General features: G+C 45.2%; 1 protein-coding gene across 1 annotated transcript in view; it reads right to left on the reverse strand.

Moving 5' to 3' along the window:
• ELK1 (ETS transcription factor ELK1) overlaps positions 1 to 26,252 on the reverse strand; it is a 171,177-nt gene that overhangs the window by 56,855 nt on the left and 88,070 nt on the right. The gene's annotated exons all lie outside the window — the stretch shown is intronic.

Here is a 26,252-nt window from a genome sequence, read left to right on the forward strand (position 1 = left end):
GCAAAGCATCCCCAAACAACAGCCATCATTCCCAGTAAGACACAAAGCGGAGATTGAAAATTCAGTCCACACTGGTTCTTCCATCGGTCTCAGTCCCATCAAGTAAAGCATCTTCCCAGAAGCACTGGGTATCAGAGCCAAATACATTAATTCTGCAGTATTGGATAAGATGGCATATTTTGGTAAAATGTCTGGCTTTATAGTTAATTGAAGCAATCATGGCTATTTAAAAAAAAATAGTAGAAGACTAGAGCTGATTAAATGGCCCAGTAGGGAGGCACTGAGTAGCATCACTTATCCTTGTGCTGCTATAATGAAGAAAAGGGAATGGATGGCTGAGGAGGAATAAAATCTTCTAGTAATGCTGCTAAAAAAGGAAACAGAAATATGTGGGTCATGAGTGCCACATCTCATAAGTGATACAAATGTACAAACCCTTGGGGAGATGCTTGGGGGTCAAAGGCTGGGAATATACTAAAATTATACTGGATCTGCTGTTTGTTGGATAAAAAGCACAAATTTCGACCCCGCTTATACTAACACGGTTTGCTAAAGGTGGATTTTGGTTACCACAAGTCAGAAAACATTGGCATGGTTTCATTTGGCAGAACGCTTCCAAGAGAAGTAAGGATAGAGAAGGAAAGAATAAGAGAGTTTTCTTGAGTTATTACAGAAAAGTATAAGACATTTAAAGCAATACCTCCAGCAACAGCTACCCACAGCTGGACTGAAGACAAGCATTTGCAATGCAATAATTAAGTTTGAGCTATTGGCATTGCTTAATATTGCAAGACCAATTGCAACAAAAGTCTATAAATTGTAGGCCAAAAAAATGTGTATTTATTTTTGTAGCAATGGTGGCATGCGGCGCTTTAGATTAATATGTTTATATGTAAAATGCGCCATACTGCAATTGCTACAATAGTTAATTGTGGATGCCTTAACAATTGATGTGTGCACTGCAGGCTGGTGGTTTGTGTGCCTGTAGAAATTGTGCACTGATGGCTGTGTGCCTGGTGGAAGTGTGCACTGCCGGCTGGTAGTGTGTGTGCCTGGTGGAAGCGTGCACTGACGGCTGGTGTTGTGTGCCTGGTGAAAGTGTGCACTGATGGCTGGTGGTGTGTGTGTGCCTGGTGAAAGCGTGCACTGACGTGTTTGGTTGTGGTTGTGTGTGTTGTGTGTGCGGTTGTGTGTGTGTGTGTTTGTGTGTGTGTCTGGGTGTGGTTGTGTGTGTGGTTGTGTGTGTGTGTGTGGTTGTGTGTGTGGTTGTATGTGTGGTTGTTGTTGTGAGTGTGGTTGTGTGTGTGGTTGTGGTTGTGTGTGTGATAACTGCGGAAAAAGAAAGGTTTTCAAGGAATGCTTTATCTTTCCTTTTATCCCCCCAATAGTCTCATCAGCTGAAAATGTCCCAACAGCCTTCGGCAGCGAATCACTGCTTGGGTGTTACACGTGGAGCTCGCGCTTATCACTGCGTGGAGCTCGCGCTTATCACTGTCTCTGTGCTTTATGCAGTCTTTTATGCAGACCTCGCGCTAATCACTGCCTCCGTATTATATGCAGACCTCGCGGTAATCACTGCCTCCGTGTTATATGTAGACCTCGCGCTAATCACTCCCTCGGTGTTTCACGTAGCGCTCGCGCTCTGCCCGCCACCCCTCCTGCCCCCTGCAGAGTCCGAGGCACGGCTGTCAGATAACTAGCAAGTGACGGTGACCGTAGTTCCCGATTGAGGCTACAGACATAACAAAGCAGTCTCCTTGAAAGAAATTCCAAAAAAGACCGGGAAAGAGTGATAAACTCGCCGAGGTTATATATGGTTTTTGATGAGGGCGAGAGAAAAAAAATGGAGGGCGAAAGAGAAAAAAATAGAGAGCCTAATGTGGAGCCGTCAAATCCCCTGGTTTTGAGAAGTGCAGCGTCAGGACCCGGTGCAATTAAGGCCCTGGTATGTCTGTCGTCATGTTCAAATTGTTTTGAAGTTTCCTTGGAGGACACTGAACTTCCCACACTCCTCTGGAGGATAAGACTTGGACACTATTAAAATACGGGGATTACAATAGCTGTTTGCGGTAATGCTAACACACAGCTGCACTTTCTAACATATTGCACAATGTGAAATTTTAAAACTAGGTTGGCTACAGCTTTCAGCATAGCGCCTCTTGTAGCTACTCAACAGGGAGGGGGTAGGCTGAATATGAGTACAGCACCTCCTGTGGGCGAAAACCGGAAGTTCAGGAGCGTCACGCCTATCGTGGAACGGGACTTCCGCCTTCTGCGGAAAGCCCGTGCCCACGGAGTGGCTAGCCCAGAGGAGCAGTGGTGACGCAGGCTCCCACGCCTGAGGGAGAGCCTTGCGGTGGCTGCAGAAATAAGGAGGGTCAGGAGTGGCGGCTGAGGCCGCCGATGCAAGTGCGGGGCTCCCATGAGTGAGGGAAGCCCTGTGTGTTCCAGGTGATGCGGAGATGACACCAGGGGAGTCCTGAGCCTGACGAAGCCTGTAGCAGCGACAAAAGAGCCTGGTGAGTGGGGCTTAGTTATACCGTGGGGGCTGGTGCGTGTGTTTTTTTTTTTAGTGATTGAGTAGGCGAGCACTGGTTGGGGGTGGCTGCTACGTGTGTGTAGGCGCGCGTTTACAAGTTGCGTGCACTGGCTGGGGGAGGCTGCTACGTATGTGTGTGTGTGTGTGTGTGTGTGTGCATGCGTGAGCATTAAAATAATGCTATTGCAGGAGGCTGACTTGCCTCGGAAGCGGGACAGGAGATGTGCACAGCGCGTGGCTGTACGTACGCGTACACCTGCTCAAATCGCCAAAAGCTCTACGCGTGCCCATCTCCTGCCCCACTTCCGAGGCAAGTCCACAACAATAAGTCTCGCTGGAGACAGCGCTTCGCGCTGCTTACGCCAGGCTCGACCTAAACAACGACTGATCGCTGAGGATGACCAGTGGACTGCCTCTTTCCCTGACCGGTTACCATGTAATGTTGCTCTACTCAACAGCAGGGAGGGGTGACTGAAAAGGCCACCTATAGAGACATACTAGTGACTTTTATTGGTCTGCTGAAACAAACCACAGGGAAATATAACCTTCCAGCAGTTTTTTATTTCTTTTTTTTTAAATTATGCAAAGACGGCTTACGACCTATTTGGCTACTGGTCATTCATGAATCTGTAATTAAAGGGAAGGCTCCAGGAATCTATGAAAGGGCAAATACAGCAGCGGTCCTAAAGAAAAATAAATGTAAACCATTCTAAGCCTCACACAGGCCGAACCCCTAATGAACTTTAATGGGAAAATATTTGCCAAATTACTTACCAACTGCAAAACACCATGAATACCCAAGAACAACGCTGATACATTTGTACTCAGCCTTAAAACAGGTCAGGCACATATGACACCAGCCTTGAAGGTCATTGTGAATATGGAAAAACCATGTGACCTAGTCAACTGGGGGTTTATGCGGCCACTCCTGGATAATTTTGGTTTGCTTGGGCAGATCGTCTTGACAGTATAGCTTCTGAATGAAGATTATGTGGCAACATAAGTCTATGAATTCCTTCTATGCCAATATTTTTTTAATTCAGAGAGTAACTGGTTGGGCTGTCTTCATCCACCTAGGATCTTCACACCATACAAAGAGAACAGTCTTGGAGAGAATAAAGTGATGGGAATATATTTGACCGGTCTGTGAAGACACCGGTGTGTAAAAATCAGAGGAACATTTGCTTACGTGTGGATCAAGCGTCCTGCTCACAGGCACGAGGAAAGACAAAATCAGCCTCACAACAAAAGCAGCTCATATTTAATGGTTTTTACTCTACCCACCTCTTGTCATCTTCAACAGCCCGGCCTTCGCTCAGCAGTGATGAACCGCAACAACACACCTAAACAAATCTTGAGTGAGAGGTTTGTGCAAGTGCCAGCTAGGTTTGTATAATGAATGTCACCTTCAACCATCACTGCCATTTTAGCCAAATTTATCTTCGATCTACACACTTTTCTATTGGTTCAAAAAACTATTTGTAAGTGACGTCCTATGAAAATGTTGGCAAATCTGGAACTATTAGCACAGTTTCTTTCTGACCTGTCTTTTGAATTCCTCTGGTCCTAGGCTATCACAGCAGGGGCTGCACGTTCTGCTAGACATCTGCTTTGGTTGGCAATGTGGAAGTTTGATCAATCTCAAAAGTCTCTCATTCTCCAGCTTGTCATTACTGGAGATAAACTTTTTTTGCATAATTGGGTGATGTTGTTAAAAATGCAGATAAGGAAAAAAGTTGCTTCACCCTTTCTAACCATTCAATTTTAAGAGGCAATTTATTCAGAGACGCTACAATGGGAGTCTTCAGAATTAACAGCCCTTTCGAGGCCGGGCTCAAGTTCGGGGAGCTGCAGCAGTTGGGAAATCCTGACCACAGCAACCCATGCTCCAACAGCAACAACAAAACAAGCACTTGCAATGCAATAGGTCTCCAATTTATGGGAGACCTAATGCATTGCAAATTGTTGGCAACTTGGCATCACAGACAACGGGAAGGCTAGGGGGGAGGGGAAGGCGCGGATATCGGAAGGGATGGCGGAGGGGAGAAAGCAGGGACAACGGGAGGGTGGACGGGGGAAGGAGAGGAGAAGGCACGGACAAAGCTGTGTGACGCTATGTGTGCATGAAGAAAATAGGACATGCCCCGTGTAACAACCAAGTAAAGGGGCCAGTAGCCATGGGAGGATACAAATGACGACCTGGCTGTACTAAGGGGGAACTAACAAGACTCATAATGAATCAGAAGCCAGCATTTACAAAGGACAAACACACAAGCCAATGAAAAATAAGGTCGGGGAGTGGGCGAAGCTTCTCTCCGTACTCAACTACCACGGCTCTTCGCAGAGCAGCGCTTGCGCGCTGGCTCACTCCCAACCTAAACAATAACAATGACTCACCTAAGATGGGAGAAGAGTAAGCCTCTTCTTGGACCAGTGGCAAAGACGTGTATCAGAGAAATGGTTCTAGTCCATAGTTCGTCAAGGCTATCGAACAGAATTTCAGACTCTCCCTGCCGCTCTCACTTCATACAAACTCCAATTCCCAAAAATCAAAAAAAGAAGCAAGCAATACTCCAGGGAGTTCATGCTCTCCTACAGAAAGAAGCAATCATTTCAATACCAGAGGTCGAAAGAGGAGAAGGTTTTATTCTTTACTCTTCCAGGTGCCAAATCCGGACAGGAGTCATCAAGCTATTCTGGATTTGAAAAACATCAATAAGTTTGTAAAACATGTGACATTCAAAATGGAATCTCATCAGAGAGTGATTCCCCTGGTATCTCAAGGGGACCCTGGACTTACAGGACTCTTATTGTCACATCCCAGTTCACGTGAATTCCCTGAGGTTTCTTCAGTTTGCGCCTGGGAATCAGCATTTCCAATTTGAGCGTCTTCCTTTTGGCCGGTCTTTCTCATCACGGGTGTTTACAAAGATGAGGTGGTAACTCATTTACATATGTTTTTACTTACATTTGGTGAGTATCTTTTGCCTACCTTGATGATTAGCTAATTGTAGCATCTACTCTATCTAAGGTAGAGGAGAGTGTCTCATTGAAAAGCAAGATTCTAACCTTTCTGAGGTTTCTTCTTAACGAAGACAAATCACAACTGATTCCAAGATGTCACAAGAAAGTCATTAGCGCCCTCTTCGAAAGAGAGGGGCTTCAAGGCAGAAGAGAGTGAGACTGCAAGCTCACCTTTAAGACCACCTTCAAGCTCTTTCGATTACTGCTTGTCAGTGGTTAAAAGTTCAGGGTCTGATCGAATGAACAACTGTAGTTTCTTCTGCCAGAATTCATCGAAGAGCATTGGTACAACATATACTAGGACATCGGTACACAGCATCCCTGAACTACTATATTAAAATTTCAGTATCCCAAAAAATAGTTAAGGACCTCCAATGGTGGCTTTGTCCCATGAATATTCAAAAGGGAGTTTAGATGTTGAAGCCACTTCCACAGGTCTTGACAACATATGAAAGTCAGTCGGGTTGGGGGTCTGCCTTGGGTGTACAGGAAACTCAGGGAAATTGGACTCAACAGAAATGCCTGAACTCTTCAAATAGGGGGAGTTGGGAGCAAACCTGTGTTGGTGAAGACAGACAATTAGGTTGCCAAATTGTATATAAACAGGCAATGGGGAACAAAGTTGCATTCCCTGGCCACATTAGCAGACAAAATTTTCTCTTGACCAGTTGTCGATTCAAGTCATGTACATTCCGGGGGTAGTCAAACTCTAATCCGAAAGCCTCAGTCGGTACATGCCATCTTCAATATATTTTCACCTGCGTCTCCAGGTATTCAAAATACTTTGTGACTATTTGCATGAGCCAACTCTCGATCTTCTTGCATCACCAATGAATGCCCTTCTTCCTTGTTTTTGTACCAAGACGGTATGTCGGGAAGCGTGTGAAGGCAGGGTTGGGTGCATTAACAGTTCCATGGCCTTAGGAACTCATGTACACCTTCCCTCCGATTCAACTCCTCCCGAAGCTGCCTCAGGAGATTCTGAGGGATGAAGTAACATTGATTCTCATTGCTCCCTTTTTTTCCCCCCCGAGGAGGTCCTAGTTTCTGTTGCTAACCCATCTTAAAACAGACCCACTTCTAACTTTCCCATTGAGTCCCAATCCTCTTCAGTTTCCGTCTCTAACACTTACACCAATGGGTTGCAACAGTAGGGATGTTCCAGAGAGATGGCATATGACATTCAAGCGGTTAAAGAAGACGCCACTCTTCGAGCACATTCTAAACACTAAAAAAACTTCTTCTCCCGGAGGTTCAGAATTTGACTGGGATCCGGTGCCTGGCGATCCCCCAAAGATTCAAGACTGACGGCTAGGGCACTCGACCTCGGACCTGGAGGAACTGGGTTCGAGTCTCGGTAACGACGCCAAAACCTCCTGTGATTCTGGGCAAATCACTTAATCTCCCCGTGCCTAAAATGAAAGTAACTGGAAAACGTAAAAATGTAACGTAACTGGAAAAATATGTAAAAGCGCTCTGATACCTGATTCGGTTCGGGTCTAGTTCGCGCTATATAAAACTCTGAAAAAAAAAAAAAAAGATACATTCTCAAAATGTTTAGCTCCTTTAAAGCTTTCCTCACATTGGGCAGCTATCAAACCTTGTAGGGAATCCAGGTGGGTATGGGATTTAACCATAATTCCGCATTGCAGAAAATTTTCTTTGAAGTTTTAGATTTTAAAAAGCTAATTTTATCACCAATTCTTTCCTGGGCTTTATTGGGCTTGCATAAAGCTCCGTACGAGCCTATGATTCATGCTAATATATCATGGATTTCATAACCTCGGAAAGAAGAATAGGCGAGTTAACATCTTTCTTACCTGTACTTGATTTTTTTTCCAGACAAAGTAGTTTAAGGACAAATCCAAAATGTAAGCCTAAAGTACGGTCTCATTTGTACTACTCACAAGAGGTTGTTCTCCCAGTCTTTCGGTCTTCAGATAATGTTCTATCAACTCTAAGAGTTCTTTAGAGATATCTACAGAAAACAAAACCTTTCAGGATGCCTCATCTCCCAGGGGACAGCATGCACGGTGAGGAAGTCTGAGCTACAACAATCAGTAGGTGGGTCAGACGGATGTATGTCAGTACAACAGGATCTTTTAGATCAATGTACATGACAACGCTGCCATTACAACGCAAGTCGTTACAACGACTTGCGTTGTAGGGCGTGGATTGTGAAATATTATAATTTTATATTCCAACACCAGTCCACGTAACAGTAGGGAAGGTGCTGGAATATAAAATTACAATATTCCTTATACAACAGCGCCCTCCAGCGCAAGTCATAGTAACGACTTGCGTTGTAATGGCATCGTTGTAAACGATGTTCCCCGGGTCAGACGATCAATCTCCCAGGCGTATAACTCTCTACGGATCTGGAATTGCCAGGGAATGTTACGGCATGCTCTCTTAGAGCAATAGCGGCTTCTGGGACAGTCGGGACTGAAGCGGAGGTGTTTCGCTACAGTAAATATGTAGGGTAGCCACATGAGCAGGTTCCAATACTTTCTTTCCCGTTGTAAATTAGATTTCTTTTTAGGACAACTGGACAATTTTGGGGTATCTGTAATAAAAACAGCAATGAAATAATTGTTGTAAATATAATCATGGTAACCAGCATATAATTGATTCTGTTTCATTCCTGTTGCTTAGGTACATCCTCACAAGTTAAGACTATGACAAGGATGTCAGACATGGGGGTAATGAACCAATTATTTAGCTGTCGTCTTCATTAACCTTAGGATAGCCCTCCTCGTCACAGTAAAGACTCCTCCCTCCCTTCCTGGAACACAGTTCTGAGCTTGGCCAAAGCAGGAAGTGTGAGGGGAGGGAATATATGCGCATTATGCTCTTTTTTAAGGGAAATAGTAGAAAGTTTAGTAAAGCTGCTCCTGTCTGGTGGCAGGATGCCCTCACAAGTAGGACAATGACGAGGCAGCGATCCTAACCGTAATTGTATTGTATTGTAACTGCATTTATATAGCGCTTACTACCACTGATGAGGCGTTGAATCGCTTTTTCGGCGAGTTGCGAGCTACTCCGGAACCCATAAAGGATTAGTCTTGAATTAGTATAGTGAAATATGAAAGTAATTTGAGTGGTGGATACGTTAGTCAGTTATTTGGATTCAGAAGGATAGTGGAGGGATAGAAGAGGGAAAAAGGTTTGCATTTATTTATATAGCGCTTGTGATCCCTGATGGGTTTTTGAACTGCTTTTTCGGCCAGTAGCACGCCCCTCCAGAACCCATGAAGGATTAGTGTTGAATAAGTATAGTGAAATATGAAAGTAATTTGAGTGGTGGATATGTTAGTCAGTTATTTGGATTGAGAAGGGTAGAGTAATGAAGATTACCGGTAAATAACTGGTTCGCTCCCATCCACACACTTCTTCATCCTGGTTCCAAGCACTGCCCAAGGGGAAAGAGGATAGTAAATGTAAATGTAAATGTGGGTGTACTTGTAAAGCGCACTGCGACTCCATGGAGTATCCTGGCGCTGAGTACCGCTGGGGAACCCGTCCTGGTTTTCCCTGTGAGATGGTCCCTTTCTGGGTATCTCCAAGGTGAAACCAGGCATCCCCGGCGTCTGTGGGAGGCCGTTGTAGAGATGATATAGCTTGCAAGGATAAATTAATGATCCTCATAAGAATTCAATTCAACTAAGTAAGTTAAGGTCAAACATACATAACTACATAAAATGACAAACATAAACACAAGCCAGGTGTATAGAGAAAAGAATTTATCAAAAAGATTTTTAAAAATTCATTAGATATACAGAACATGAAATAGGACTGCAGGTTGACATCCAATCTATTGATAAGCAACTCAACAGAACCTATTGACACCTATCCCAAAGTATAATGAAAAAACAAAAGGAATAAGGCGCCTTTTTCCTTTTGTTTTTTCATTATACTTTGGCAGTCCTATTTCATGTTCTGTATATCTAATGAATTTTTAAAAATCTTTTTGATAAATTCTTTTCTCTATACACCTGGCTTGTGTTTATGTTTGTCATTTTATGTAGTTATGTATGTTTGACCTTAACTTACTTAGTTGAATTGAATTCTTATGAGGATCATTAATTTATCCTTGCAAGCTATATCATAAGTGGTTAACTCTACTTAAACGAATTCCCTTGAAGGCACCCTTACCCCTTCACTTCATTACCCAAGCCCTCAAGGGTAGTCTGGGTTGCTCACTTTTTCTACAAATCTGTTGTAGAGATGAGGCAAGCTTAATGCCCAGAGTTGCCGAGTGTTTCCCTGGTTAGAGTAGGCACCGAGGCGAGAATTATCGAGTCCGTTTTTGACCCTGGTCCACGACCCTGCGCGTCAGGAATTGAACCCTGGTCCCAGGCTGTCCTCTGCTTACGGGTCTGCCGCCTCTAACCAGTGAGCCACACCACTCCATAGTACCCTAGCGATGGAAACATGCAACCAACCGTGGCACATGTGCACTGGATACAGACAGCGGTGGCATCACGTCTCTGTACTCCACCTGGGTACCAGCCCGCAGGCATGGGCATGGTAGACGCACTCAAGATCGCTCCCATCGAGTAACAACCAAAAGTACCTCTCCCACCCCTGGGACAGGCAAAAGTCAGACAAGCCTAGAGTATTATTATTTTTTATTTTGCTTTTTTTTATAGCACGAACTTTATTGCAATAGTCTTCTACATCAGCACCAGGTGGCCTATGGCACAAGGTCGGATTCATATTTTTAGGACATGGGGGAGGGTTGTGTGATTTGCCCAGGATCACAGGATGGAGAGTTGACCCCTGACTCGAACCTGATTCCCGATTCTAAGGTCAGCAAATCTGGCCATTAAGCCACATCTCCTCACGTGCTCTCGTTTGGCTGTGTATCTGTAGATACCGAACTGCACTTGTGTCGAGTAAGATAGAACGTCTCATCCAGCCAATGTCCACACCTGTAAATGAAGTGGACAGTCTACGTCGAAGCAACCTGCGCGAAGACTTGACGTCATACGCAAAAAAAAGTTATGTAACAGGCTAACAGCAAAGATTTCCAAACCGTGAATACTTTGGTTTTCTTGCCTCTGACTCTACAAAATATATAAGTGCGTATTTTCAAATAACCAGAAACAGCTACAAAATGCCACCTGCTAACGGGAGACGCAGGTCAAATAAAATAGTACGTCAATTACATTTTATTGACGCATTTCCTTCCTCCCATTCCGCAGAAACTTTGAATTTTTTTTTTTACTAGAACGGAAGGTGCACAGTCAAAGAGAATAATGAAGACCCGACTTTGGCTTCAAAAGAAGGATTTCAGGCCGCATTCCTCGCATTGTAATCTCCGTGGGGCCGTCGGAGGCTCGCGGCAGACGCTCAGGGTCAGACATGCGTGGACAGGGAGCGCCGGGACTCGAGGCTCAGAGGAGGGCGGATTGTCATTCTTTCTCGCCGCGGCTTGGGACGCCAGGGCCGGCGCAGGCGCCCGAGGGCCTCTGCACTCCATACCCCCGGACGGGCCCCGTCATGCGAGGCCTCTGTCGGCCCAGAGTTGAGTCTGTTGGGGCACAGCTGCGGTCGGAGCGAACCTAAAACCAGCCGCCTCTCTGGGAACAGAACATGCTTCCTCCGGTCCTGTGGCCTTCTGTGTACATGACGCAAATATTCAATATTTTGATAGGAGTAAAGGCAGCGTTGATAAACTCTTCGGGGTACGTCCCTTGCATCCTCTTTGATAAGTTGCGATATTCACGTTTTGTTTTTGAGGTAAGCTAAGACACGTTTACGCCGGTGCTTTAAATGGGCAGGTGCTGTCAGGTACGGAGTACCTGCACTTTTTTTTTTTTTTTTAATGCTTTAACATTTCTCAGCTGGAACGCAGTACCTCTTAACTGCGAGGGTACCGGGACCTTTACATTTCGATTTGAATCATCGAATTACGCCAACCAGTGCCAAGTTCACCCTGTCACGCTGAAAGCAAAACTTGACATTTGATTTAGTATATCACACCTCTGCACTTTCTTAGAGCTGTACCAAAAGCAGGTGTTGCTATTTGCCAATTAAAGGTGACAGCACCTGTTCTGGTCCCTAAAAAGTCCTGCTGGTGCCCAAAATCTACAATTCATATGTCCTGTTTGACCACGTGATGAGTGGAGGGCGCATCCTTGTCAAAGACAAGAAGCATGGACTCTTTCACCTGCATAGGTTAGAATGTGTTCCCTCAACCTCCTGTTCCCCAAAACCTACCGGGATACCCATTTCTAAACTCATCGAACCCTTCATCCCTCTGCAGAGATCAAAAACTGCCTTCTGTGTACGACAGCAGTGCCCCTCACACCTGCTCAGGAGTTGAAAAGGATAAACCACACTCCAAGACCATTCGATCAGTGGCCTTCTGGCTGATGCTTAAATGCCTATCAGTACTGCATTATAAACTAGTATTCAACACCTACTCATGGAACTGCCCCCCTCAAAGAGGGCATTTCCAGATAGCCAGCACAAAGGGAGGCTGCTTGCAATAAGTCTAACTACTTGCATTCGTTCGGGGTTGCACTCCAACCCATTATTCTTTTGCCTGCCATACAACCTAGTTTGGACCCAGCCAGTACAAATCATTCTTGACCCTGCTCCAGTATGAACAGTCCAGCCCGAACTGCGAGACCAGGCCCTCCTTGAACCAGAACACAAGAATTCGATGCAAAAAGGTTCAGCACTATACAATATAATATAAGCGTGCCACATCAAAGTTCAAGAACAGTTAGCACATAAAAAGACATCCGAATCCAAGATGTGTGTTTCAACAGTACAAAAATCCAATATTCAGCATATGTGGTCTTCGTTTTCTTTTTGCTGAAAAAAAACGAAGACCACATATGCTGCGGGTTATCATGCCACTGCTGAGTCTTTTCACTGTATAGAAGCTTTCTGAATATTGGATTTTTAAACTGTTGCATTGTACGACCATCTAATGAACATACTTTATGCCATACTGTGGAGCCCTGAGGAAGTCTCTTGGGGAGACGAAACGCGTTGGCTATGGCTATGATCATTTGTTCATGGGAAAATAAAGAGAAACTACCTCAAGAAACACACATCTTGGATTCGGATGTCTTTTTTTGTGCTAACTGTTCTTGAACTTTGATGTGGCACGCTTATATTATATTGTATAGTGCTGAACCTTTTTGCATTGAATGTTATTATAGGACTGGTTCCTATTTGGGGAGCATAGAGGGGAGCGCTCTTTGGTTTCGTGCACTATTTGACACTTTGACACATTATTCATTTGTTGAGTGTGGTTTCAAATAGCCTCTACCTTCAGTTCTTTGGTTTCCACAACACAAGCATGTCAAGACCGGGTTTGCCCTGATCGGGGTTCTTCAGTCGCGTGTAGCACAGTAAGCAAGGGAATGGCATCTTGGCTTATCCTTGGCCACAGAAAGCGTCACATCAAACGCACAAAAGGTAATTTGCATACGGCTGAGTCCAATCTAACATGGCATGGCGTGTAAAATAACGATGGAGCGGGATATGACCAGAGTAATTGCCAGTGACTGGGATTCATTCAAGCATTCCATCCGTCACATTTTTGTGTATGCCAGTGTGACACTCTAAGTTGGACGAGAATGCCCAAACGAGGGTCCTATGCACACTGAGCCACTGGATCTAAGCTATAAACCGTTTCCCTGGTTAAGTGCTCTGATACCTCCGGGTCTAGATAGCGCTATATAACCGTAGCAAATCAAATAAACTAAAAACTGATTTTCCTGAACGCTGAGACCTGAGCAACATGGCTGATGACCGGTGGAGCTGCTAGAGAGCTAATGAGGAGATTGGCCCTGGTTTCCCCCTTGACCGTCACCTACCCAGCTGGTCATTGGGCACAGTTCCTCCTCGTCTCCCCGCTATTACTCCTTCCTCCCCTCCCTCCTACGATTTATTGAAACATTGTTTATGTGCACTGTACCTTACTATGCTCTTGTATCTGATGTAACCTGTAACGCAACGATCCTAAATGTAAAGCGCTCTGATACCCTCTCGGGTCAAGTTTGTGCTCTAGAAAACTTTATAAATAAAATGAATATACCGGACTGATGAGACCTAATAAGGGTGAAGCTAGACTTGGGGTGCTCGTGTTCCGGCTCAGAGAGGACCTCGCCTGGCAGATCGGGCTGGACTGTTCCTACTGTATCAAGGCTGATTTGCACATGGCAGAGCCCAAACTAAGATGGCATGGTGGGCAAAATAACGATGAACTGGGATTCAGGACTAAGTAAATAGTGGTGGCTGATATCGATTCAAGCTTTTTATCCATCACTTTTTTTTATCCTTTCTGTTTATATCAGCCATGCTGGGCGGTCTGGATCCTACCTCGTTGAAAGTGTTGAAATCAGAATCCTCTTCGTGACGGGTGCTAGGAGTGTCGCATTAAAAGTAGAGCATCGCTGCCCAGTCCCTGAACTGCCTTTGAGAATCCTGCCAGGAAGCACTTGCATGCTTTCATATGCCGCGGTTGTTCTCTTGAGCCTTCTGTGCCCGTGGTTAGTGCCAAATGGTGGCGGGGTCTCTGGCTTGTTCTAGTGTTAGGTGAGAAAAGAGATGAGGATCATTCAATCAGTAGATTTGTAGAGCGCTTCTTGTCACCCGTGAGGGTATCTAGGAGCTGTCCTCATTAGGATTACAGGTCCCTGCATTGCTTTGCTTTCACAGTCAAGTTACCCAGATTCAGTGACCCGAGTGCCTCAAGTTACCCAGATTCAGTGACCCGGGTGCCTCAAGTTACCCAGATTCAGTGACCCGGGTGCCTCTGTAAGGTTCCAGGTACCCGAAGACTGGCTGCTGCTTGTCAAGTGGTAGAGACCCCCAGGGTCTGGGTGCACACTGCTCCAAATATTGGTGGGAAGAGATGGTGGGATTGGCTGCTTTAGTCTGACCCTGCGGAGCTTATGCATGGTCTACGTGCAGGAGATACTGGATGCAGAATCTTAACCCCTTCCATGCTGCCGTCGGCCATTGGCCGACGGCAGCACTACCTCGCTGGTGCTGCCGTCGGCCAATGTCCGACACGGCCCCGTCCGTTTTGCGGAAGTGCCGCACTTCCGCAAAATCGCGGCCGGATGGAAGGTGTTAAGAAACCTGGCTTCAGAGACTAGGTGTTTGGATGCTTCTTTTCTACCAGATCTCACAGCTGGGATGTAGGCTGTGCAGGCTGGTCATGTGTGGCAGGGGAGATGACCTTTACTCTGCGGGAGTTTCACCGCGGTAGGTTTACAACGCGGGTTTTACAACGCAAGTCGTTTCAACGACTTGCGCTGGAGGGCGCTGTAAGCTAAGGAATAGTACGATTTACTATCCAACACCTTCTCTACTGTACATAGACTGGTGTTGGAATAGTAAATCGTACTATCCCTAAGTCCAGCGCCCTCCAATGCAAGTCGTTCAAACAACTTGCATTGTAAAACCCGAGTTGTAAGATACCACGATCAACATGATCGCGTAGTATCGTCATACATTTGTGTGGTAGAGGGTAGGGGTGCTCTCAGGGTGCAGGAGCTCAGGATACCGGAGGTGCACCAGTGCTTTGAGCTGCAAGCACTCCGCAAAGCTGGTTTGCTTCTTCCTGCCTACGTCTATGTCTCAGCAATTTCAGACAGACTTGCCGGCGTCCAGCTCGATGACATGTACCCAAACATCACACCAAGGAGGAGAGAATTCCTACAACAGGCTGGCCAGCTTGTCCACAAATTGTGCATTTACTACCTAAAAATGCACAATTTCCCAGTAGTTATTTTAAAGAAATGTTTCTTGAGCAAGACTTCTGTACTCCACCTCCAGTGGTCTTTGAAACCTATCTAATTTGACCACTATGGTTTAGATTTTCTACTTAAAAATACACAGTTTCAGTAATCTTTTGATATGTTTCACGGAGTAGATCATCGAAACTCCCTTTAAAGTTGCCAATGAAGCTCAGGTGCTCCGGATCAATGCACTGGAGGTGTTCTACTTTTAAATCTATGTAATGTAAGTGGTGGGATGCACACCATTTGATCTACAGTTTATCTTTTCTTGTCCACAAATTAATCTTTAACTGCGTGCGTTCTGGTTATAATGCCTGCCCCGGTGGCATCTCTTAGACAATGAAGAAGGGTGGTTAGATTATTTATTGGATATTAATTGATGTGTAAACATGCTGTTCATTACTTTGTATTATTGTTATTTGTAGCGTTCCCTGACGAAGGGCAGAGTGGTGCCCGAAATGTATTGGATTTTTTAATAAACATTGTCTTGGACGAACTTCTGCATATGTCGTATTTGAACCTGAGGTCCGGAGGGCACAGTTTGAATATCAGAAACCTAGAAAAAAGGCAAAATGAATCCCGCGTGTGGATGGGAGTTGGTATTACACATAAAAATGAAGGATAAAAAATATGGATTAAATTACGGATAAAAATTAGAAGATGGAGTATCGTATAAATGAATCCAAAAGTGGCAAACGTTGCTGTGCGACTGGCTTGGGGTAACACGTAGCCCCACCCTTCTACTTTTAAATCTGCTATTTTCTGATATGAAAAGATTCCAGAGGAAAGGCACCCTAACCCTTTATGAAGTTGGCATTCAAGGCAATTCTCTTTCTGCATGCAACACGAATGTGGCTCTTGGTGGAAACGCAGACCAACAAATTTGATCCCTGAAGAAATATTTGGTGGTGCCCATGGGTGAGAGGGTAATGATAACTAGTCAGCATTCATCACTGAATCCTAGCCAGACTCACTGTGCCTACGCAATCCACATAGGGCCATCTCTTTCCATAGTCTATAGTCCTGTATCCACAGCGTCAAGCACACTCTCCGCAGAGGACAGACCATCTCATCAAATAAGAGATAATACAATTCTAGCTCCATCTTCTCCTATTAATGTTAGATGCTACATCTGGTTTACAAGGCGGGCTGCAGTGCTTCAAGAAAGTGTGGGCAGAAGATGCTCTTTTTTGTCGAGGGACCAGATACATATCAGGCCCAATAAAACATCTGTTCCTGCGCAGAGCACTTTATGTCAACGCGAATTACAAGAACGTAAGACCAGCAGACTATGAACTCCGTTTAGGTCAATATGGTGTGAACTGGACTATTACTACTTTCTTCTTGGTAAAACAAAGGACCTGCAGTGGATCAGAATGTTAGCAAGGAGAAAGTCTGCAGGAGAGAGAGAAGTCCTGGGATCCAGACTGTCTGCACCAAGGAAGAATCATCTTAAACCCAGAATGTCTGCTATTGGAAAGAATGCATCAATGGAGATGGACATTATTGCAGCAGTGATTAACTTATGCATTAAGAAAAGGCCAATTATGCTGCCCAGCGTAGCATTCTGTGGCAGTAATACTTTGCGAAGATAACGCCAAAATCAGGGGGGTAAAAGCTGTGACCCGAGAAACACATGGGGAGGTCATTACGATGGCGGTTGGATCGTTGCGGCTGTGGGACCAGCCACTTACGAGGCGGCCTACCCTCCTATCGCAGAACGATGCGACCGTCACCACGGCGGTCGCAGGCACTATCTTTAACATTGCAGCGGGGATGCGGTCAGCAGCCCCGCGGTAATACCCAGAAAAAGGCACGTGCATATCCATGCACCACGTGCCAGGCACCATGCTGTGTCTGCTACATGGTGCAAGGATATGTTGAAGGGCACCGTAGGTGGCCCCCAGTGCCCTTGCCCTAGGCCCAAAGATGAAGGGGGGCCGCTACGGGCCCCCAAATCCTTTTTCCGCCATTTGTTTCGCTGCAGATTGTCCGCCTCAAAACAAACGGAGGAAAGGGATATCATAATTCCTACGGCGGTGCCTGCAAGGCACCGATGCAATGTTGGGCAATGATTTGGTTCCGACAGGCGGTCGGAAAAGGACCGCCTGTCGAAACCGTGGCAGGTGGTCTTTACAACCGCCGCGCTTAACCAACGATTCCCCCTGCCATCATAATTTGGCTGGGGAAAAACAGCAGCACGATGGCAGGAGGCTCGCCACCAACAGGCTGTCGGTGGCAGGCCTTCCGCCATCATAATTACCTCCATAGTGTCTGTAGTCTTGGATATAGTAGGAAAACAGATCACATCAAAATCAAAGAAGCTGAAACACAGTGATTTGGGGGTCAAGCAAGAAACTCATGGAAAATAATGATTTTTTTCAGTGAGTGAGTGGCTCTGTGGTACAGCCTTGTTAAGAAACTTTTCACCATTAGTAGTGTGTTTGGGGTATAGCTTGTCAACAGGACATGAGATAGCAGGGAGAATGCTCACTCCAGAAAAATAAGAACATCATCTGTGTCGACAGGAAAATGTTCACACCTTATTAAAAGCATAAATGTGATTTTTTTTTTCCAACCCTTGAGACACAATTGTCGCATGCTTTACAGCGCTTTATTAATTTTGGGAGTGTGCGCTATACAGTCTTCGAAGAGGAGCAACCAAGTGCTGCATTATGCAGATCTGTCGAAGACATAGGACACTAACGTTATAGTGGTAAACACAACAGGTTCTAAATATGGTCACAGCAAAAAAAAAAGGAAACTGAATATGCATTTTCAGAGCAAGGGAATATGACCTATTCCTGGTTAAGATATATCTTAAAATGGGTGAAACCAGGTGCCTTTGGCTACTCTGCCACAAAGAATGGAGTCTTGGGGATTTAGGAAAGATTACATTGGCAAATTGTTGGAATACATCTGTATTACAGAAGACAGACACAAAATATAGGGCGGTCAACATACTGTAAGGGATTCATTGAGAATCCTTTGATTAAAGATGATTAGTATTCCTTCACAGGGGCGTAGGTTCGGTGGGGCTGTTTGGACACCTGCCCAAATAAATGCATTCTTGGCTTGAGACATGGGTCTGAGGGCCCTGAGTTGGGCATTCTATGCTTTTTTGTTTTGTTCTCGTCCGACTAAAAGGTTTTAACTGCTAATTTCTATTTTTTTTTTTTTTTTAAAGGAACTTAGACAGAGGCCCACCTAATGGGAGTATTGAACCTGTTCCTTGTAGGAACAGCGCACCCCAAACCGTGGTCATCCTCCACTCTTCGGCATACTGTTTTTTAGATTTGTAGTTTGCTATTCACACCCCCCGAATCTTGCTGACTAAGCAAAGCCCCTGTTCCTTCCTGGAATGTTAGTGAGTAGGCGCCAAAACAAGAGAAAGATGAATGTGAATAAGTTACGTACTGGTAACTACAGTTCTCCAGCCTTGATATCTTTTATAGATTCACATGCTTGGATCATTCTTAGTCATCAAACTGGGAGTTTATAGTACTTTACAGCAGCATTAAATGATGTTCACATGGCCGGAAGGCCACAAAATAGAGTTTTAACACCATACGCATTTCATTACAAAGCAGTCAAACACCTTCTAATGTAGTGAATGTGCTCTCAATATTTTTACAAGGCCTCAACAGCTTAGATTTTGAAGCGAAAGTGTAAAAGGATAATAAAAGGGAGCCTCTGATTATGGGATGCATGCGAATCTATGAAAGATACCACAATGAAGAAGTGGAGGTATAGTTTCTTCTCAACCATTGGTTCGTTCACAGATTCACATGCTTGAATCAGAATTCAACAGAAGAATAAAATACATATCCCATTGCATACAGCGGTAGGTGGGAAAGCAGGCTCACACTATTCAACCAGATTGTGGAGAACCACCTACCCCGTGCTGGCTATCTCGCACCTTCTGTTTTCACACAGTAGTGTTGTATGAACGTAGTTTGGCTTTCCTATATGCTCTTGCAGCCAATGTCCCAAAGAGGTGCCCTTGAATTAAAGACAACCATTGCTGCTAGGCCCCAATCCAAAGAGTAGTTATTCTTCCCCGTAGAGGGTGACAGGCTTTGGTGTGACAGAAGGGAATGTCTTCTTTGCAATCTTCTACTTCTAAAGAAGGTCAACTGGGTAAAGGCTGCCCCAAGCTACAAACTGTTGATGTACAAGAATGAAGCACTTTGTTCTTGCCACATATAATTTCAGACATTGGCAAATATTCAGTAATGCAGAGATCTCTTTGCTGCAGAGGTAAGAGTCGACGAAAAAGGCCTAAAGATTTTCTATTAACTTAGGTAAAATATTATTGAACCTTTGTGATTAACCTGGCAATCGTTACCTGAATCCCGCCATCTTTATGTTGGAACCTAAGAGCTCTTTTATGGTGACAGTCTCGATTTAACTTGTACTCCTGGCGGACGTGAACATAAGCATTGTTGTTACCTTCCAGGACACACTTGAGCTTTTACCAATGGATTGGTCCAAACGGGCTTTTCATTAGTTGAGGCAGAACTGTATTTAGGCCCCTATTGAAAGGAGACGGAGGCATAGTTGGGGAGAAGATCTGGAAAGCACACTAAACTCTTTGACAATCCTGTAAGAGAAATGACATATGGTCTTCAAAGAAGGACTAAATCGGGATATCGCTGAAAGATGGCCCTTCACCGAACTGCATTTTAGGCCAGGCTATGAGATATGTGTCAGATAAGGGGCATCTTATGTGACTGTGAGGATATCGGATGTTGCCAAAGCTACAGACACGTAATACAGAACCATTGCCACTTTGCCTGATATATCTTTATGGTAGAAGATTGTCCAGCATGTATCCGGAATGCGGCATAGGGCAAGAGCTGCCGATGTTGAAGCTGGGGAACCAGGTTCAAGTGTCAGCGTTGGCTCAACATCTTGTGATTCTGGGCAAATCACGTAATCTCCCCGTGCCTACCAAACATTAATGTGTCCTGGTGTAACGTAACTGGTGCTCATGTAAAGCGCTACAATACCTTCTGGTCAAGTTCGCACTATATAAAACTTAAAAAGATGAATAACCCTGATGAGCTCAGGAGGAAGGCTGTTGAAAGCAGAGGTTCCTGATGTGTAAGGATTGGACTCTCACAATTGGGAGAAGTTATTGGTGAGCTCTGAGGCTCGTGCGACAGATGTAAAAGGACAGTGAACCAAATTCTTCTTGCCAGCCTATCAAAAAGGCATTCAATATGAGTTGACTCACCGCCCAGTAGAAGGGTTATAATGAATTATAGGAGTACACAATGGGGGTAAGAGAAGGGTGGTAGAGAAAAGACTTTAGAAAGTGATGATTGGTCGAGAATTTTCAGTGCTAGAAAGTGCTAGGATAGATGCAGACAAAAGTGAGAAAAATATAATAGACTTTGAAAGTATAACAACATTGTTAGTGGGTGAGCTAAGAAGCTGAAGCATCTACGTCTCTATTAATTCATAGGGTGCTACTCGCCAAAAAAAGCTTCAATACCTCATCTGCAAAACGTTCCCTCTTCTATCCCTGAACTATCCTTTTTCAACCCAAAAAACAAGCTCACGTGTCCACCTCTCAAATTACTTTCATATTTCCCTATACTAATTCATCACTAATTTTTTGAGGGTTCTGGAGTTCTATGCTACTCGCCAAAAAGCGCTTTGATGCCTCATAAGGGATACTAAGTGCTATATAAATGCAATTACAATTACAAGGCATCTTTCTCCTTTATGAAGTTATAGGGTGATCTGGACTAACCTTTACTTACATTGACGTGTGGACTAATGAATCAAGACTCTGCAGTTTTCAAATACTCTACACGTGCACCTACGGATGTGCAGAAGCTTAATCATCTGCTTAAGTAACATCAAGATCTAGGTGTGAAGCAATGCCCTCACTCAGCCCATTGAAAATTCAGATGTTAATTGCTCATGTGTTGGTGTCAACCTCTTCCCTCTCCCATGGTGAGCCTTCAAGAAAAAAAAACATGAAAATTCCAAGTAGAATCTGAACTACGTGCCCGTCTTATCTTTGGCCATGAGAGCTCCCACCACTTCTGTGGTCTTGAAATCTATGCTCTGGCTCCGGGTTGAAAAGAATGCAGATTTCAGGGCTCTGCCTCTCTTATAAGGCCATACTCAGCCGTGCTCCCAGCTTCCCTATGAAAGAATTGAGGGGCATATTAGCAACAAATAGCGATAATTATCGCTAAATGCGCTTAGCACATTTTTTTTATCGCCAGATATTATCGCAGAGATAGCGTGCTCTTAGCAACGTTTATCTCCAAAGCGATCAACTATCCGGCGATAGCGGCTCAATGCGTGAATATCGCTGGAAATCCAGCGATATTCAGGCATTATCGCTAATGGGGACTTAACCTGAATATCCACCTCCCATTGGATATACAGGTTAAGTCATGGTCTGAGCAGGCGTTAGGTTCTGACAATATTCGCGCTTAACGCCATTTTTTTTTAATCGCTTCGCCTGCCTTGCTAATAGGCGATAGCTGTGTTAGCGACTGCTTTCAGTTGCTAACAGGTTGGGTATGCCCACTTTGCATGTCATTAGCGATAAATATCGCTGACATGCAAAGCGAGCCCCAAACCTGTAGCTGTCGCGTATAAGCTGTCGCTAACTGCTGTTAGCGACAGCTTGCTAATAGGGCTATAAAAAATATCGCCGCTTTAGCGGGAAAAAGTCTCACTAAAGCGGCGATATCGCCCTTGCTAATATGCCCCTCAGTCTTCACTTACCAAGTATCAACGCCCGGACTACGTGGAGCTACTGCCCCTTTGCACTTCTGGAAGGGAGAACCCTGCATTCACAACGCTTATGGCTTTGGAATTCCCCTCACACAAAATGTCCGCTATAGATGGACTCCATGAGGATCAGAAAGAAGAAGTTAGCACACTAGTACTAAACCAGACTGACTTCCCTTTGTCCAGTGGTCCCCAGCTTCCGAATACATTTGGTAATGGCCACTCAGTGGCACTTGAAGCTCCAGAAACAAACAAACTTAACAAAAATAAACAAAGGACTTGTTGCTAGAATTTGTATGCACAACAGAGTTGACACCATTAACTACCTAGATGTGCATCTCCCCCACAAAAAATGAAAGCTAATCTGCATATTCACTTAGCTGCTTTTACCAGATATGAAGTTGTGGCCACATCCACCCCGTGAAGATGGGATCTACACGATAGCGTCTCATGGACAAGATGGCGTCTATCTTGTGAGCGTTCAAGAGAACTGCAAATGGAGTGCCCATCACAGAAGATTGTGATCAACACTAGCAAGAAATCTACGCTCAGCAGGGCCTGCTGGATGGTGGCGGTTGAGCGATATCAATTTCCAACGCACGTGCTACGCCCTCCCTCTAGATTAGGTCGTGGGTTCTGAAAATGTCTTTACCAAGGAGCAAACACGACTTCAGCAACATTACAGAATCCCTGCTAAGGGAGCCTAAAGGGGTGCTTTTGGATAGGCATTCTCTGGTCCATTAATCTGCAGTTGCATCCATGGTCTAGACCCAGAGGAAGAGTTACAGCGCATCGAGGCCTTCGTGTAGCGAGCTTCTCAGGAGCCACACATGAATACAAAGTTAATACTAGAGATGGGCGAGCCGCTGAAAGCTTGAGCCAGGCTCGAGCCTGGAGCCTGGCTCGGCCCCAGGTCCTGTTGGAACGTCAAGCCCATACCGAGCTGATCTGTCCTGTGGCTTCTGCCTGCCACCCACCCTCTACTCAGAATGTAGAATTACAGCCAGAGCTGTAGACTGTGGAACTGGGGAACCAGGTGTGAGTCTCGGCATCAGCTCAACATCCTGTGATTCTTGGCAAATCACTTAAATCTCCCCAAATCAATAAAAAATGAATGTGACCTTGTGTAATGTAACTAATACTCATGTAAAGCGCTCCAACGCCTTCAGGTCGAGTTTATCTATATACAAACTGCAGACAAGTTGACGAATAGGTTAAAACAAAGCCTTGACATAGCAAAAGACAAATAGATTCCATTTAATGGCTGATTTGTACAAAGTTAAAGCAGAATACCTGGCTAAACCGCGGCCCCCTCTGCTTAAATTGTGTGACCGTAGGCATATATTTTATTTATTCAAAACTCCTTTTTTTCATTATCACGAAAGAAAGCCCTTTCAAATATATGAGTTAAGAATTCCAGTTGTACAAAGACCTATTTTATTTGATTTTTATAATGTTGCTCTATAATAATCTGGGCCAAGTACAGGGTTTACAGGAAAACTGTCTTGCTTCTTAGTCCACAAATGGTTCAGGTTTAAAACATCTATTTTATCTCAGAAACTGGATTAGCCCCTAACCTTGGGTCCCAGAGTCGCGTGCTACTCGCCGTACAGCGCCTGGACGCCTCGTCAGGGGGAGTAAGTGCTATGTAAATGAAATTACAATAAAGTACCGCTGATATCCTGGCAAGAGTGGGGTTGGCTTTTAACCCCTCCACATTTCAAGGGTGTAGGAACTGCAGAAATTAGTGGGGCTGCTGCAACCTGTTAAAATGATGAGGGCAGTTCGTAGATGTACTATGAAAAGTATTTTTAGTCCCAATGGTTCTCGCTTAGCATATGGGATGGGGCTGGATTCAGCAATGAAAGTTTAACACAGAGCTCAACACCCAGATCACCCATAAGTTATCCCTTTGGTGGATCATGAAGGTTTTACCAATGTACAGTGAACTGCTGTGCTGTTCACTGATGACCTCCGCCGTGGCTGTCGCACTGTGTGACCTTCAGCTGAGATAAATGCAAACCAGAACAGCTAAGAGGGAAAAGACAAATGCATTGTCGAGGCAAGAGGGCAGACATAAATAACGGGAGATATGGATTGGGGCGGGGACAGCGACAGGAAAGAGCAAGACTGGAAGTCAGAGCCCTGCAAAAGAAGGAGTCAAACCTGGACAGGCAAGAGGAGGGGGGCTAACAGGAGGGGGGCATGGTGCTGGTTTTAACAGCACAATAGGCAGGCGCGAGTGGTGGGAGAGAGGTGTGCTTATCATACCTGCAAGAAAGAGAAGACTAGTGCTGGGAGAGATGTGTGCACATCAGATACCTGCAGAAAAGGGAGAGTAGTGCTGGGAGAGATGTGTTTTCATCGGATACCTGCAGGAAAGAGAGAGTAGTGCTGGGAGAGATGTGTGCACATCAGATACCTGCAGAAAAGAGAGAGTAGTGCTGGGAGAGATGTGTTTTCATCGGATACCTGCAGGAAAGAGAGAGTAGTGCTGGGAGAGATGTGTGCACATCAGATACCTGCAGAAAAGGGAGAGTAGTGCTGGGAGAGATGTGTTTTCATCAGATACCTGCAGGAAAGAGAGAGTAGTGCTGGGAGAGATGTGTGCACATCAGATACCTGCAGAAAAGGGGGGTAGTGCTGGGAGAGATGTGTGCACATCAGATACCTGCAGAAAAGGGAGAGTAGTGCTGGGAGAGATGTGTTTTCATCAGATACCTGCAGGAAAGAGAGAGTAGTGCTGGGAGAGATGTGTGCACATCAGATACCTGCAGAAAAGGGGGGTAGTGCTGGGAGAGATGTGTGCACATCAGATACCTGCAGAAAAGGGAGAGTAGTGCTGGGAGAGATGTGTGCACATCAGATACCTGCAGAAAAGGGAGAGTAGTGCTGGGAGAGATGTGTTTTCATCAGATACCTGCAGGAAAGAGAGAGTAGTGCTGGGAGAGATGTGTGCACATCAGATACCTGCAGAAAAGGGGGGTAGTGCTGGGAGAGATGTGTGCACATCAGATACCTGCAGAAAAGGGAGAGTAGTGCTGGGAGAGATGTGTTTTCATCAGATACCTGCAGGAAAGAGAGAGTAGTGCTGGGAGAGATGTGTGCACATCAGATACCTGCAGAAAGGGGGGTAGTGCTGGGAGAGATGTGTGCACATCAGATACCTGCAGAAAAGGGGCCAGTGCTGGGAGAGATGTGTGCACATCAGATACCTGCAGAAAAGGGAGAGTAGTGCTGGGAGAGATGTGTTTTCATCAGATACCTGCAGGAAAGAGAGAGTAGTGCTGGGAGAGATGTGTGCACATCAGATACCTGCAGAAAAGGGGGGTAGTGCTGGGAGAGATGTGTGCACATCAGATACCTGCAGGAAAGGGGCCAGTGCTGGGAGAGATGTGTTTTCATCAGATACCTGCAGGAAAGAGAGAGTAGTGCTGGGAGAGATGTGTGCACATCAGATACCTGCAGAAAAGGGGGGTAGTGCTGGGAGAGATGTGTGCACATCAGATACCTGCAGAAAAGAGAGAGTAGTGCTGGGAGAGATGTGTGCACATCAGATACCGGCAGAAAAGAGAGAGTCGTGCTGGGAGAGATGTGTGCACATCAGATACCTGCAGAAAAGAGAGAGTAGTGCTGGGAGAGATGTGTGCACATCAGATACCGGCAGAAAAGAGAGAGTAGTGCTGGGAGAGATGTGTGCACATCAGATACCTGCAGACAAAAGGGCCTGTGCTGGGAGAGATGTGTGCAACATTGGATATCTGAAGAAAAGAGGGGGTGGTGCTGGGAGAGATGTGTGCGCATTAGATACCTGCAGGAAAAAGGACCAGTGCTGGAAGAAACGTGTGCACATCAGATACCTGCAGGAAAAGGGGGTGTAGTGCTGGGAGAGATGTGTGCACATCAGATACCTGCAGGAAAAGGGGGTGTAGTGCTGGGAGAGATGTGTGCACATCAGATACCTGCAGGAAAAGAGGCCAGTGCTGGGAGAGATGTATGCACATCAGATACCTGCAGAAAAGAGAGAGTAGTGCTGGGAGAGATGTATGCACATCAGATACCTGCAGAAAAAGGGGGGCGGTGGAAGTGCTGGTAGAGATGTGCGCACATCAGATACCTACAGAAAAGAGGGGGTAGTGCTGGCATAGATGTGT

This window comes from Lissotriton helveticus, chromosome 10, assembly GCF_964261635.1.
Source record: "Lissotriton helveticus chromosome 10, aLisHel1.1, whole genome shotgun sequence".
Lineage (NCBI taxonomy): Eukaryota > Metazoa > Chordata > Amphibia > Caudata > Salamandridae > Lissotriton > Lissotriton helveticus.